The sequence below is a fragment of the Pundamilia nyererei genome, unplaced genomic scaffold (genome assembly GCF_000239375.1).
Source record: "Pundamilia nyererei isolate P.nyererei 1_Seehausen unplaced genomic scaffold, PunNye1.0 scaffold00226, whole genome shotgun sequence".
Taxonomy (NCBI): Eukaryota; Metazoa; Chordata; class Actinopteri; order Cichliformes; family Cichlidae; genus Pundamilia; species Pundamilia nyererei.
In genome coordinates, this window is record NW_005187627.1 from 53,813 (window position 1) to 70,831 (window position 17,019).

The 17,019-nt window shown below is 40.5% G+C and overlaps 1 protein-coding gene across 3 annotated transcripts in view; it reads right to left on the minus strand.

Annotated features, from left to right (window-relative positions):
• Positions 1-17,019, minus strand: part of ext1c (exostoses (multiple) 1c) — an 84,341-nt gene that overhangs the window by 35,673 nt on the left and 31,649 nt on the right. The gene's annotated exons all lie outside the window — the stretch shown is intronic.

A 17,019-nucleotide genomic window follows, 5' to 3' on the forward strand; every position in this document is an offset into this window, starting at 1 on the left:
TAATGGACATGCAGTTCTTAAAGCTGGACACAAAATACAATTACCCCAACTTAGCATTAAGCAGCCAGGCTAGCCATTTCCTCTATTTTCTCCTCTTTATGGTAACAAACCCGATCATCTCTTGGCTTCTATATTACACTGAATGGACAAAGTTGAGAGCGTTATTGATCTTCTCATCTAATGCTTGAAAACCTATAAGTGAATTTCCCAGAATCAAATGATTCCTTCAATGCCAAGTTTCCTCCACTGATATAATGTTCTCTCCCCTTTATAGCCTGTTTCTATGGTCAAAAAAGCAGAGCATGAACCAGACTTCAGATAACAAGCATGACGACAGACTTTAAAAGCTATTGGCTTCCTGAGTCACTAAGCCTAGAGCTCCTGCCCGACACGGGTCGCAAGATAAATCTGTAGGATCATAGAAAAAGAGAAGAAAAAAGCCTTTTCAATACAAATTCATATTTAATCGTATAATAATCGTCTAATCTTTACTTTGTTCTAAATAATAAAAGTTGTTAAATTCTGCCCAGCATTCATACAGTTCCCCATCTGTCTAAAAATATAGCACATTTATTTGATTGTATATTTTCTTTCTAGTCTCATTACTTTGAAGGCAGTGTCACCCTTGTCTCTAGGGTTCAGCTATTGCTTCCTGTGTTACTACACTGCCTTTTTATAGAGAACAATTTCTCCACTAAAAATAGCTACAATGAACTACGTTAACAGGAGCAATGTGAGTAATGCAAGTTTTCTCAACCGCCTGCATCACTGGTACAACAAGGAATGACAAAGGTTACAGCTTGCAGCAGCCCCGCGGTGGCCTTTGAAGTTCACTATAAGGTTGTTGTCTCTTCAAGGACGGCGAAAGGTCAGCTCCCCCAGACAGCGGGCTGGTGATAATGCAACCATAGGTTTTCTTTTCTAACAAAAGACTTTTGAGAATAGCGACAACATTGTTTCCTGTTCCATTTACTACACTCAGAAGTGATTTGTATCCTTCACAAATTAGTACAGTTAGTTTACCTTTTCATAAAACTTTAAGCTGATAAATCTGAATTGTTCCATTTCGACATGAGATTTGATAAGACATGGCATAGGCTAACTGGTCATTCTAAATTAGCTGTGAACTATTTTCTCTGAGATATACTGGATCTCACCAGTTACCAGCTAATTATCAGATTAATTGCTTGCATTTCAGAAACACAAGTCTTTAATCAAGCAGAAATGATGCATTCTATTTCAGCTTTTAAATCCAATGGTCTTCATTCAATATATTATACCACAAACCTGTGTATGAGCTAACATGTGTCATATATCATATGGCCAAAGTAATAAGAATGTTGATTCTTATTACTTTGGGACAGACAAACCTAGTTCTATCATTATAAAAATGTATCTACATACATTTATCTTACTTTTCTTCTTCATATATGTCTTTGATTTTTGTAGGCTAGCCCCCAACTAGACTCGAACCTGTTCAATAACAGATTGTTATTGTGTGGCCCAGCCTCAGAAGGAGCAGACTGCAAAACATTCTGGTTGTTACAGGGAACATTTTTTGCACCATTTTCCACTCTCAAGCTAACCTTGAAGTTTTATCTCTTCGGCATTTTAAGCCTGGGCTGATAGTGATATTTATGTGTAAACAGGACACTGCTTCTGGATCAAAGTAATTTCTTACATGTTTTTTTTTCTTTTTAACTAAAACTCCTTCCTGCCAATGAGGTTTGACATGATAAATGATAGAAAAGCAACGAAGCTATAAAACAGATGGTATTTTTCAGTGGAATTCTAACACAAACGGTGGATTTTACTTTTTTTTCTTTTCTTGTGATAGCACTGTAATTTGGGCTGCTAAACAGCATGTCATCTTTATCATCTACACTCAAAGCCTCTTTTGATACAGAACACAAGCACTCTTCAGCTGCAAGCTCAGCAAGGGTCAGCCAGTCTTAGATAAATATTGTGGCACTTAGAATTAACTATATACTCTACTGTCAATGTGAAGTCTGAGTTGATACCTAAATTAAACGGACATTACAAATGCAATGACTACTAAAATTCATGTTTTTTTTCTTTCGCTGATTTTATACAACAACAATTATAACTGTGATTCAAACACAATCTCTCTTGTGTTCTATGGAGGAGCACACCCATGTCAAAAATCCTTTAATTATCGATGCCCTTTTCATGCTGTCATTTAATTTGTGGTATAAAATACGAAGGATCACGCTGATAACTTTTATACAAACAGCAGCTCGAATGCAGAGCTTGCAGTAGTGGAACTGAAACTTAACCTGGAGGTCTAAATATCCCTTTCACCCCTGGCGAACACACGCATTGATGGAAAGCAGGCCAGTGGTTTTGAAAGCGCAACGGTTTAACAAGCACTGACACTACAGGGGTCCGACTCAGTCTCGCTCACAAACGCGCACATTCATGCACACGGTGTCTGGCTTCCTTATTGGCCGTCCCATCCTCAGCTTGTGCAGCTCTCGGAGCAGTGAGATGGGAGACAGTGGGTGCTGTGTGGGGGGACTGGCCTCGCTCCAGAAACTCTCCAGAACATTCCATTGAGAGACCGCCGGCTGGCAGGCTGGATGGTTGCTGGTAAACAAGCTAAACAACAAGCAACAACGCAGGCTCTACATAATTCCTACGGAGATAAAAAAAAAAATCCATTGTGAAAAGGGGATTAACCCATGTCATACTGTTCCTGTGATCTCTGACAATTCTGCCTCAATTTGCAAATAAAAGAAAAGGTCTGCTTTCAAAGGCTTGATTATGCTATCAGTGGAGAGCTGCTCTGCTGATTCTATTACGGTATTTGGGATAATTTTACAGGGATAAGTGCTCATTTTACGGTTCTGAACCATCAGTTTTGTAATGAATGTTATGCTTGTTTTAATGTTATAACTCGCCTATCTCAGGGTGGATATTCACTTCAGTGGCACGGTACTTGAAAATGCAGCACTTGTCCTTCAGCTGTATTCCTGTCATAAAAAGCTGTAAAGCGCTGCCACCAACAAAATAAATTAGCAAACGCAAACACCAGCTGTTGACCAGACAGCATATGATTTGTTTCCAGTTGGCTTCTTTTTTAATGGTAAGTTTTTGTAAGCAGTTATTGCAGATCCGTTTGATAGCTTGATGATGTAGCAGCAGGGGTTAAATGAGGATTTGCAATACATTGAGCTCTGACTGCAGGGTTCACACTAGTTTGCAGCCGAGACGGTAGTGGCAGTTTTTGTAACTAATGCAGGCAGCATTAAGAAACCTAATGAGCACAACAGCATAGACAACAAATTCATTTACTTTGAAAAAAAGAACTTACCTTGAGTCATTAAAAGTCTGTGTGGTCAGCAGATTCTCTCATAAAACAAAACCGGCTGACCCTAACAGGGAAAGGCTCTCGCATTCATTTCTAGTTAGCCAAGCTCCACATGATTGACAGCAGCTAACTTATTGAATCTTCCCACTAATTGCTGCTGTTTCACACACATCAGACATGGCATTTTGTGCTGTAGTAGCACAGAGTGGGCGGAGAGAGCCAACAGTCATTTCAATTTAGAAAACTATGGGGCTGAGTCACAGTTTAGGAGAGTATAAATCACTTTCAACAACAGAAAACTGAATGTAGCTGCTATATATGTGGAACACATCATAGAAATATACAGCTGAACATTATTGCTAAGAATCATGTGTTGATATAGCATGAAAGAAAATGAAAATTGAATAAGTTGAAAACAAATATGAAGCTATAGCCTTGCAGAAAATGCTAATTTGGCTCTGAGCAAAGATAAAAGTAACCTCTGTCTGAGCTTTTAACAAAATCAAATGCCTGCCTGCGCCAATCAAAGCTGTTCCCTGCAGCTTTAACTTTCCTGGATGTAATCCGGATGACCAACACCACGTTAAAAGATAAACAACAAAATTCAAAAGTGAAGAGCCTCAAAGCAGATCATCATCCGTTACTTCAAATCCAGTGTAAGTGATGTTAACCAACAACAAATTATATGCAGAGTCTTGTAAACTTGCACTTGTACTGCAAAGCAACCCAACTAACTTATTCAACTGCCTGAAAACACAACACGAACTGCTCTACAATGAATGCATCAAGGCCAAGAAAGACAGCGCACTGGCTCTTAGAGTGAATCATTCAACATCAAACATCCATAAAAGCAAGCCCGTGCAGCCTGTGCAGTTCACAAACTCTCATTGAAATCCCTAAGCAATCGCATTCGGCCAAAGATATATGCCCACTAAACATGGTGAGCAATGAAAGCTTCAGGAAAACTTGAATGGACAAAAAGATATGTTATTCCCTCGCGCAATTATTTTCCAAAGTGGCAAAACCTGCACTGTACGCAAAACGCTGGGGAACAAGAGAAGGATCTCACTGATGTCAAGGACTTGCTACAAGTTGAACTCACATCCATCAATCAGGTACAATGAATGGAACGAAAGACTATATTTTACTTTTAGGGAAGTAGTAGGAGGTGCACGTAGGTCAGGTCAATAAACACCATATCTGTCAGCAATAGAAGGTTTAAGTAGCAGGAAAGCAGCACAGTGTACAGGTGAAAGCAGGGCCCTGAGTTTTTAATTTCCTGTCAGGTTTTTTCCAAAGAAATGCGCTGAATAAATAAAGAGGAGCAGTTTTATTTCGCTCCATACATAGCAACAGTGTAACACAACATGGATGTGAAAGCGATGTTATGTTTACAAGACTGCAATAAACACATTTTCTTACTGAAAATCATTGAATAAGTGCGATAATGAATCTTAATATGGATCAAAATAATCATGATAGTCATTTTTAGCCGTAGCTGATGGTCACACACAATTGACATTATTTGGTAATATCCATTCACACCACATATTCATAGAAATCTGATAGAGATTTAAGCTTTTACGCTACACCAACAATCCATCACTGAAGTTGCTTAGCAAACACTTAGTTTGGATTATTTGGTTGTAATATAGATTATGACGAAATGATGGCACTTACATTTGGTTGTTTACAGGGTTGTTGTTTTTTACTGATTTCTATATGTTGCATTAATTGTTTGCACTCCGTTTTCTTGAGTTACCTGCCTGCTGGTTCAACACACCTGAGGTTAGAGCTGGTTTATAGGCAGAGGTCAGCTAGATGGACTGAAGCATATGCTTTGACCACATGGGTGAGAACAGGTTTTCTTAATTGAAGATATTGACCCTGTGGTTTCCCTCTTTGCAAATGGTTTACTCTGCTAGGATATAGAGTATGTTGAGCTAAACGGCTCTTGGTTATTAAGCAATTTTTAGTAGAGGTCTGTCTATTTGATCTCGTTCATGGGCCCACTTATTTTAAAAATTGAAAATGCATTTCCTTTGACTGCTTGGTCCCTTATACCATAATTGTGCACGTGTACTTTATACACCTGGATAACTGGACGTTTATTTAGAATAAAAATTGAAAGATGACATTTTTTAATTAGTGAGCTTCCCAGGTGTCAGCGGGTTGTTTTAGACTGAGTCAGAGCAGCTGCTTCCATCTGTTTCTGGTAACTGTTCTGTTCACCACGTTACACATTTAACTCTTAGAAGGAAAGTATAAAAGCATCCAAATTCTGAAGTATTTTTCAGTGTTAAAAATGACTCTTACATTCTCATTTACCTTTAAAAATAAGAAATACTGTTGCAATTCAAAATAAAAAATAAAAAAATAAAAAATTCTATATAATCAAAATAATGTGACTTGTAATATCTTTGTAAATATCTTAGTGAGTGACTATATCAGAGCAGTTGTTATTTTTTGGTTGGGTGTTTTTTCGAGAAACAGTGACACGAGTTGCACATTGATTGTAGCACTGCTAGACAGCCACCACAGCAAAAGACATCTCAAGCAGAAAACACAGATAGATTAAGCATCGACTAGAAGTTAGAGGTGATTGAATCGCGCTTTTATCGATTTCCCAACCCCTGCGGAAAAGCTGTGTGATGCATGCAAATAACCAAATGAGTCTTTGGATGTGAGTGTTTGACCAACTGTATGATCTAAAATACTCCGTGGATATGTTATGATTACGCATTTATATCTGTTTGCATCTTTAGATCTGTACTTTATGTGCGACTTTAAAAGCACAAGCACATTGTCTATGTGTGGTTTCCATGTATGTTATTCTGGGTTCATGTGTATGCAAGTGATTCTGTCTACTTCTGTGTGTCTCTAGATAAATGCATTGGTATTCTAGTGTCTATCTATTATGTGATTCTGTGCCCGTCTGTGTGTACTTCAGTTGTTTTCTTGTGTGTGTATGCCAATGAGTGTCTATGTCTCATCAGGATGAGCAGATGTCTTTGTATTCCCCAAAGTGGGTGTTGTGCTGCAGGTTTAGGTTCTTTAAGAATTCATAATGGACCTGTGATTAATGAGTAAAAACACAAGTAACAACAGGAGGTTCTACGGAATGATTGAACCCCACTGAGTCTGCTATTGTTAATATGTGCACATTTTAGTAAGTAATGCTGAGGATATAATCCGACTCTGCATGATATCTCTATCAAACAGACCTTCTACGCAGACATGCACAACAATTAAGACATCCACTTCTCATTATCGCCATGACTCCTCAAGCATCTGTCCGTGCCTGATCCTCGACAGTTTAGCTGTGAACCTAAAGTTGTATTCAGTGCAGTGTCGGTATCTGCACATGTGGACTGAACACAATCAACTATTACCGCAACATGAATTCTGCTTGTGCAATTTTGGCCACCACATCTTTTGATTATGATGGCAGTGAGCAAGTTTATTGTTACGATCTTTAACAGATGTCAGGCGGGACAAAAAGACCCAAGCAGACAGACGATAACATGGGTTGTAAAACTAATTTACAGTTTAGTCAAATGATCTAAGCATTCTGCAAATGTCTAGAATGAGTCTTCATTTTTGGGTTTCTGCTTGTGCTGCATGTTAACAGATAGCAGCTTTGAACTGTCAGAAAATATTCTAAAAATAAAGTGCAATTCAATCTCATCTTGAGCGTTAGACTGGAACTCACATCTTACTTTACAAAGTGAAACTCGGCAATCACGGCAATCAAGTAACCAAACCATTGATTAATTTGCCTTAAAAAATAACCAGTTAAACGGGCCTGAATCACAGGGTAAAACCTGAAGAAAGCAGCATTATAACATATGTAATCTATTAGTTTGTGAACTCCTCCATCAGGTCAATCAGGTCACACATGTGCATATTAGACCCCTAAAGGTTCTCATCTACATCAGATATCATGATGTCATTGTGCTGGCTAACAAACACATAGACATCACCATCTGCCTCCATCTCACCCCATCATCAGGTTTGTTGTCCAATATATCCATTGTCCTTCATCTGCTCACATCCAAACCATCTCAGCCTTGTCTCTCTAACTTGTTTCTAAACCGCTCATCCACCTCGCAACTTCACTCCTTCTCATTCACACACATGCATTTTGTCGTGGTTTTATTGACTTTCATTCCTCTTCTCTCCAGAGCAGGGGTAGGGAACTCCAGGCCTCGAGAACCGATGTCCTGCAGGTTTTAGATATCACCCTGGGTCAACACACCTGAATCAAATGTTTAGTTCATTACTAGGTCTCTGGAGACAAGACATGTTGAGGAAGTAATTTAGCCATTTAAATCAGTTGTGTTGGATGAAGGACACCTGCAGGACACCAGCTCTTGAGGCCTAAAGTTCCCCACCCCTGTTCCAGAACTCCAGAGCATACTTCTACCTCTTCAGGCTCTTATCCACCTGCTCTGTACTCTCACCACAGAACACAGTGTTGTCTGCAAACATCATAGTCGATGGAGACCTAACCTGCATTACTATGCATACACAAATGATGCTGCTCCTTTTTTCCATGTCTATAGCGATGACAAGTGTTTACCAGCAGGAGCACATTAAACATAACACGCTAAGAAATGCAGCAACCCAGTAGAAAAGAAACGGAAGCTAAAAAGAAAAACATATCCATTTGATTTAGTGGGTGTTAGCCAGACCTTGAAGTACCACTTTGAACAAGGTGCTTTTAAGACTTCTATAGTCCTTAAAACACGTCATCAGGTTCAAGTTTTATGAGCAGTTTAAGCTAGTTAGCAGCAAAAATCTATCAGTGACCATTTGAGCAATTCAGTCAACAAAAATCCCTGATGTCAGGTTCAAATGAGCTGACTCAAAGTGCAAGCACAGAAAGCTTGACAGGAATAGTAACAGTAACTAAATGAGGCCTTGCCAGTAGCTGATCGCATGCTGATAGCAGATATAGTACAGGAGTATCCTGTGTAGCAAAGCCAAGAAAAAGTGATTCATAGGTGATTCTTCACCTTCACTTTTAGACATTCCCCAAAAATAACAACCCCACAACTCTCTCACCCGCTGAGAGGATCACACACTCATGACAGCCCTCTTGCTCCTTTCCTCCTCAGTTCTCCGCCTCCCACCTTCTGCTCCAATGCCAGGCCGATATTTCATTCTCCTTTTAAATATTTCACTTTCATTTTAAATAATTCGTTCTCATTTTTAGCATTGGCAAAAGCCACAATGTGCAGCCGAGCCCACACGCGTGCGCTACACAAGCACACACAAAATGAGGCGTAAAGTTAATTAGACATGGAGCTGAGAAAGAGCGTCTTCCTGCTGTGACACAATAATCTACACTGCACCTCTAGGGAAGAGAGGGCTTGGAAGTATATGTGTGTGTGTGTGTGTGTGCTCTTGCATTAATATACCCACAAACACACCCCCACATAAGCTTACATACATCTAAACAAACACATAAATGCATGCAAGAGAAGCAAAATATAAATCAGAATGCACTCTGATAGAGAAACACACATACAGAACTAACACAGCATCTCAGATTCAATTCACTGCTGTGAAACTACCTAAATTACAGCAACACGCAGAGTTCCATCATTATCAGGCATCATAAACTTCTCTCAGATGCTACATAAACAGTTCAGTGAAGATATTTCATTGACTACCTCCCCTGACATTCTCTGCCCCTTTCTCGCCAGCCTTTAATGTCTTTCTTTCTTTGCATCAAAGTAAAGTCAGACTGCTGTATTTTCTTTCAGTCCCTGCCTGGTAATGGTAAGGCATGGACAAACAGTTCCTCAGAAGAGTTACCCTGTGATGCCCTGTTGTTTACCCTGCCACATGCATCCGCAGCTCACCCATGCTTTGAATTCACAAAAGCCTTTTTAGGTCCGCACACCTGCCAAACTCTTTGAGTGCGTGTGTGTCTCTATACTCTCACAGTATGAGTTAATGCATGATGCAATATTGCTATATGATGTAATAACATTTTACATCGTTATGTAATAACAACCGCATTCTGTCAAACTCTGATGGAATTTTTAATGAAACAGCCTGAATGCAACATGTAATACACGGCTGCATATTGCTTTTCAATGGTAAAAATGTGCTTGTTATGTAATATTCATTCAAAATTAATAAATAAAATTGTTCTTGGTGTTATAAAAACACAAGTTCATATCATCAGGTTTCATGTAGTGTATGCATAGAACTGATGGGGTGGGAATATAGGGTGGCTGTAGCTCAGGTGGCAGAGCAGGTCAGCCACTAATCAAAAGGTTGGTGGTTCGATCCCAGGCTGCCTCCTGGCTGCATGCCAAATATCCTTGGGCAAGATACTAACCTAACTAACAAGATACCTACTGGTGGTGGTCAGAGGGCTGGCAGCCTCGCCTCTGTCAGTGCGCACCAGGGCAGCTGTGGTGTGAATGTGTGTGAATGACTGAATGTAGTGTAAAGCGCTTTGGGGTCCTTAGGGACTGAGTAAAGCGCTATACAAATGCAGGCCACCATTTAACTGATGCAAGATGCTGGGTGTTTCCACTGGATTGGGTTGCCAAGCTTCTTTAACTCATCTGTGATGATGACGATACAGCAGTTGTGTACAGCATCCATCCCTGCAGCAAGGTTGAATTGTTGGACTGCTTTAGTAGAATTGTCAGCGGGTAGCTGCTGAAAATGTCCAGACCATCGCACTTGCCACAGAGAGGCAGGAAGTTACTGTATTCTTATTTTGAGATCTGCTGTGAAATGCACTCAGCTGTTCTGAGCACTTGAGAGGCGAATCCATCCAATCGGACTCACAGGGTCTTGTTTAGTGGACACATCTACGACTTGAACAGGAAAACGCAGAGAACTGAGGGACTATAGATGCAGAGCTTGTTTTATCTGGAGACTGAAGGACGTTTCCACAGTAGCTTCTGCAGAGCCTGCATGACTGTGCAGCTTGGGCTACTTGGTTAGCAACTTCTGGTTTAAGATCTCCAGTTTCTGAGAGCAGCAAACCCATGTGCATGTGTCCAAAATGTATATGTGACGGATGGAAGCCGTCTTCAACTTTGCCTTTGGCTAGTTCACCTTCGGGTCAGCTTCAACTTGGAATATGAGCAGCGCCTCTCTCAGCTGGTCGATTGTCGTGCAGCGCATCGTTAAACACGCTCTACCGCAATTCAAAATGACCCACTAAACCCTGCCACCCACCCATTTACACTTAGAAACATATTATTGGAGACACAATGTTATGGTTACTAAGTTCCCATAACAATCTTTTTAGCAAACCTCTTTGCGATCCGCAAGACGTATCAATTCTGAAAACAGTCCTCACAGTGCCCTGACTCTATTATTCCATCCTGAACTATTTATTTATTCATGATCTACTTCTTAAGACCATTGTTCTGCCAAGACTGAAAAGGCTGGCTCTGGTTGGTTGGCCTAGGTCATTTCATGGGTTTCTGCAGACAAGTCCCAACATTTCACAAGATTCTGGCAAAAAAGTAACATAAATCATTTGAAGGAAAAGCTTAGGATCACTTGCAAACATGAGCTTTTAGACAGAAAGAAAGTAGGAAAAGGACATTTAAAAGCATGTAAATTATTCTAGAAAAATAATATTCACCAATCACAATCAACAGTTTTTGCTGATAGATTTGTGTAACCTTTTAACCCCACTGTCTTCCATTTGACTCCTTCTCTCCCAAATCTGTGCTTCTAAAACTGCATGTTTTCCCTTGTTAATCCTTTTTATCTTTATTCCTGTAATGTTCTTTTGCATTCAAATGGTCAGGGTCACTGAGAACAAAGATTATAATGAAACACTTGTGCTGTCCTTGTGTGAGGAGAATAACTGAATGAAAATAACAGAACAGAACAAAACAAGGGAGGGGTTCAGGAGGGAGATGTCCAAATGTTTGTTTATGCCTAATTGGGACACAGATGGGCCAGTGGCCATGTCGGATAACATTCAGTATGAAGATGAGGGAGAGGTACGTGAGGGTATGAAACAACAGATGTCATAGCGGTACTGCAGAGATGAGGAACATGAAGGGGTAGGGGTTAAAAAGATACAAGAGGAGGAAGTAAAAGAGTGTGAGAGAATATCAAGACTAAAACTGAGGGAAAAGGGAATGAAAGATGCAGAGTGATGAATTAAAGTAGTAGCAGGACCTCAGGGGAAGTGGATATCCAGTAATTAAACAACAAGACTTGTGTGCAATGTGTGGCCGCACTACAGAAGTCCTCATGCCGCTCCCCACTGAGCAACATTCAAAACAACACATTGCATCTAATTAGAGAAACATATTAGACATAGCATTCCTACTGAACCTGCCTTGTAGGCTCATAAAAAAGCTGAAGTAATGCACAAGCATACATAAAAGGGCATATCCAACAAATATGCTAATATGTTTCATCACATTGCCCAGAGCTAGAGGGGCTGATATGAATGCAAAGATCAAAGTTGGTGATGAAATGGACAAAAAAAGTTTTTTTAAAAGGAGGCAATCGCACGAAATGAGCCTACTCGCACCCGTCTGTTGCAGATAAACAGCAGGCCAACACTCACAGCTTTGCTGTGTACAATAAATAAAAAGTGGTGGGAAAGATTCACTTTCAAGGTGACCTCAGAGCTTTCTGACTTGTGATGAGCGTCAGTCTGTGGCATTAACTGAAAGCAGCAGTAGTTTAAACACTGTAGCATCAGTTGTTTTAATCTCCACTCGGGCTAAATTGCAAAGAGGCATTAAAGCAGAAATCTGGGGAGCATAATTTAGTGTCATCAGCAGCAGGCAGCTGGATATGGATGAGCCAGGCAAAAAGTTTCAAATTACTATTAATTTGTACATTTTAATTCACCTTATTTTGTTTAAACCAAATCAATGAAATGAAGGGATTTGGTGAAGCAGAGTGCAACAAAAATATACCAAAAAAGTGTGAAAAAACATCCAAAATATGCCGTGGGCTGAAGTTGTAATTAGTGGGTAATCATTCAGGATGATCCTAATTCATTAGCCGTTTAAACGCGAGAAAAACAAGTCGACTACTATCAACAAATTTTAAAAAGACAGAAAACATTTATAACAATCTAATGGACGGAGTTAAACATTAGCCAAACAAATATTCTGTGTATTCCAGGAGCTTATATGGAATTGTCAGTCACATTCCTTTACACATCTCTGTCGTCCAGTTCGGTCTCACACTGCCAACATAGATTACATCCCCTATTAAAAAACAAACAACAAAACTGCACCAATAAGCACAAATGTCATCTGTTTACTTATCATCATGCTCGCCTACAACTTCCCATCACAGAGAGAGAGAGAGCAGCAACCATCTGTAAGGCTTCAAGGTCCCTTTCAGCCAGCAACTGCTGTTGTACATAATTAAAAAAGGGATACAACAGGTTTAACCGACTAGCAATTCTGTTGCCGACTAGCAAGGGCAGCAAAATTTACATGTCCAGTCAACTAGATGTGGACGTGTACAAATCCCAAGCAATCGAATTATGGGTGTTGATGCTGTTGGACGATGATGGTGACTGGGGTCGGGTAGTGGACAAAAATGTTAAAGTTGAAAATCATACAAAAAGAATGAATGCACATTTATTGTGTTGACATGCTGACAGCAAACAGAGGAGTGCAACTGAATGGACCACCGTTCTTCTCATCTGACAGCACTTTCAGACAGAGCAGTGCCTTCATTCATCTTTAAGTTAATAAAATATCCAAAAAAAACAGAACAGCTGTGCTTGCTTTCTGTAAGAATGCTGACAGCGATACAGAAAGGAAAGCCGGCAGTTTGACAGGGTGGATGTGAGTCAGGTGGTAGAGTGAGTAGATTGTCCACCAATCAGAAGGTCTCTGACTCTCCATGCCTTGGACAAGATACTTAACCCAGAGTTGCCCCCAATGCATCAGAGAGTGTGTGTGCGTGTGTGTGTGTGTGTGTGTGTGTGTGTGTGTGTGTGTGTGTGTTAGAAAGCACTTAGCTATAGATAACAGTGCTGGGTGAATGTGTGTGATGGGATGAGGAATGAGATTTGTAGTAGAAAGCACTTTGAGTGCTCAACTGAGTGGAAAGGTTTATATAAGTACCCCACCGGTTACCAAAGCGAGAAAAAGTTCAGAAACTCGAACTGTGGGACAATGAATATCTATATACCTGCTTATGTATCCTGTGGGAAACAGTAAAGACTGACTTGGCAATGACTGCATTAAAGAGTACAGAGACACAACCACAAACATCAATATTCCTCCTCTCCCTCCTTCATTCAATCAGAGGGAAATTCATTATCTTTTTCCCCAGCTGTCCATCAACCACTCCCACCAGACTCAGGCGACTTGTCTTGCTTTTTTTATTTCATTTTTTTTAACACATTAGCAAAAAACTTGCAGTGCCTTGTCACTCTCTCAACCCCAGCTTTCAATTTCCTGTGGGTGGCTGACGTCTGCTGGCTGTCAAAGCAGCATGATGCTGGATTTCTGATGTCACTGTTATCTGTTTTAAGCGGGGCGGGCTAGGTTGTGGTTTTTCTACTGGGGACCCTAAAGCTCTTGGGAAGAAGTACAGAGAAGAGCGGGAGATTGAAGTCACTCCAGCTCCCGCCTCAGAAGCTGACAGCTGAGAGATTAGTGGTTAATTAAGTCAGACTAGTTGACTGGCATGCAGGGAACAGCCCTCGAGCCAATCAGTTTCGTTTGGTTGGAGAACAAGAGGAGAACTACCTCAGCCTCTAGGGAGAGCTCAGTAGAAGAAATCAGACTGCAGCCAAAAGCAGCGAGAATACTTCCTGACTCCATGGCTTCCCATCCCTCCCGCACATCTGGAAAGGCTAGATAAGGAGCATGTAATGAAAACAATATGGTGATTGACACCTAGCTTGCTGTGTGCATATTTAAAGCTTTGCAAATTTCCTATTTCAGGTGCAGAAAGATGCGAAGAAGAAAAAAAGTGGATCAGAGGGGAGGAAGATACAGTATGTGACACTTGAGAACGAAAGCAACAAGGAGAGAAAAACACAAGGGAAAAGAAATTTGCATGGTGCATTTTCAAAATGTCACGCCTCAGTAGGAACATAAACACCATTCTCTGACCTCAGCACCGGGGGCGAACACACACACACCACCACCACCACACATAAACACCACAGCAATTGCCTTTGATAGCTCCATCAAAGAGAACTTTCTGATTTTCAAAGACATGGAAATAGCTCTTGAGTTACATCAAACATGAAAATCACATCAAAAGGAAGGGCGAGCTGAATTTTCACCTGGAGTAGGTCATCGTAATCTAATTTATTTCAAATTTGGACTACTTATGGTATCCTCAGTTACCGTCACATTTTGTTTTTAGTTCAAATTCTTATTGAAGTTGGTTTATGTGCTTTCTCACCATGAATAGATGAGAAGACGCATGGAAGACAGGAAATACGAGTCTCCCAAGCAACCAGGAAGCTGAACACAAAGCCCGGAAACTGCAGGCACAAGTATTTCCAGGATATATATATTCGATAGTGAACTTTGGATATTATTTTTGTTTTTCTGACACAGCAAGATTTTTTTCTTACTTGATAATCTGATGGAAATAAAGCCAAGACCATTTTCCCCGAGCTCATTTTCGGGTTAGAAGGGCCCCGAAATTGTTGTTTCGCTTTTGTTTTGCAACCTCCAACAGCAGGGCTTTTTGTTTTGTTTTGTTTCTTGCACTATAAAGTTTCGACAGCTCTTCCTGAGTCTACCCTTTCAGCTTTCATATCCAGTAGCAAACAGCATGCAGACAAATCTAAAGGCCAGCGGTGTCACTGTTCAACAGCCTCTCCACTGAACCATCAACATTTACCTCTTAATGACCAATTGCCCTTTCAACTAATGTGTTGGTTTATTATTATCATACTTGTTTGTGTTGTTGTTGTTTTTATGAAATATGATTTACACTCTTTCAGCAGCAGTGGAAAAATAAATTATGCATGTTCGGGCAATGATTTATTATACTCAAATGCACAAATAATAGCCCCCATGACTTTCATTGAATAATTCTGGCAGAAAACATATCGTTTCCATTGCATTTCCTCCTGCATATCTTTTTTTAAAAGCAAATATCAATGCAAGCCAAACAGACTCTACCCAAAGAATGAGGAACATCCTTTATATTTTAGTTTTATATTTGTGTCTTTATAACTGTCTAAAAACCAGCCCAGGTGTAAGTTTCACTTTCAGTACTGTGTCCTTGGTGAAGTTACCACAAACACAATTCTAATGGGTTTCGTTTAATTGTAGCCGCTGTGCTTTGGCGGCTGACCCACCTGGCAGGCGGATGATGAATGAGAGGAGGAATGAGCACTCTTATATCGCAGTGAGGGAACAAGGGACAGGAGACATCTGAGAGGATGAGGCAGCATTGTGGCCTTAGGCGTTTAGTGTGTGTGTGCTTGTGTGCAAGCGATAGAGAGAGAACACACGAATTTAAGAATAAATACAAACTAGAAAACCAATATTTGACTGCAAAATAAAGGCCTTTCTCCCCTGGGTATTTGTTATAGCCCCTCTTTTATTTATATAGTATATTATTTAGTGTCTTCCTCTCACCCCTAGGTTTTGTGGAGTTGGCAGTTTTTCAGTTGTGTCAAACTAAGCTGGCAATAACAGGCTTCGCATTCGATTTTTTTGTACATATATATGATTTGCTGCACCAATCACAGCTTTGCAGCAGCTGGGGGACTCTAATCAGGAGGTACCTACGACTTAATGAGCAGCTTCATGATTGAACCCAGACCTCATTTCATATTTATACACTTATATGAATCCTTAGATGAAAGCGCCTGCGGATGAGGAGGGAATAAAGCCGAATTTTGGAGTCATTGTTAAATTTAATTTGTCTGTAGTTTATCATTTCCGAAAGTTAAACCGCTGCAGAAGTTTTCTCTGCAAACTTTTCACAGCCCGTGCGCACACACTGCTGAAAGCACTGCTCATCAACCATCGCTTTTGCCATCTCAGTTCGCTTGGCACTTGTAGTCTGGCGCTGTCATCATTAGCACCACTTGCCACAGAGATGAGTCTGCCTCACTGTTAGCTGGCAGCCGCCCTGCAGCATCAGAAGGCTGAAGGGTTAAACACGTCTGGCCGGGACACTGGTTAGAACTTAGAGAGGCAGAGAAAGCTCAGAGAGAAAAGGAAACATTAGGGATGAACTAGTGCAATCAGCCCAAGGCAGAGCAGAGGCTGAGCAGGGTTCAGTGAATTAGCACTATCTCTTCCCAGCATAGATCAATGGAGCATTACCGTAAGAAATAAGGGGCGACGGAAAGAGGGAGGGACGGTTGAACAGAGGCAGGGGGGGGCGGAAGACAGTGAGAAAGAGACAGTAACGAACCAAAAATTGGTCTCTGCCCTGAGCATGCTTTCTCTCTCTATGTATCCCTCTTTCTTTTCTCCTCTCGAATCAAACAGGAAGATCACAGATTCAGGATGGCAAGTTTCCAGCCAATAATCAATGGGAAAAACTATCTGAATACAAATGAAGGCCTGATTATGGGTTTAATGAATTAGGAGGTTACGAGGCTAATAGCACTATTGTACACTCACAGTTAAGCAGCCCACACACGTAAAATCAAATGTAATTTTCCATAATCTCAGGCTAATTTCCATTGAAATTTTTGTCTTGGACAAGAAGCCTCTGGGTGG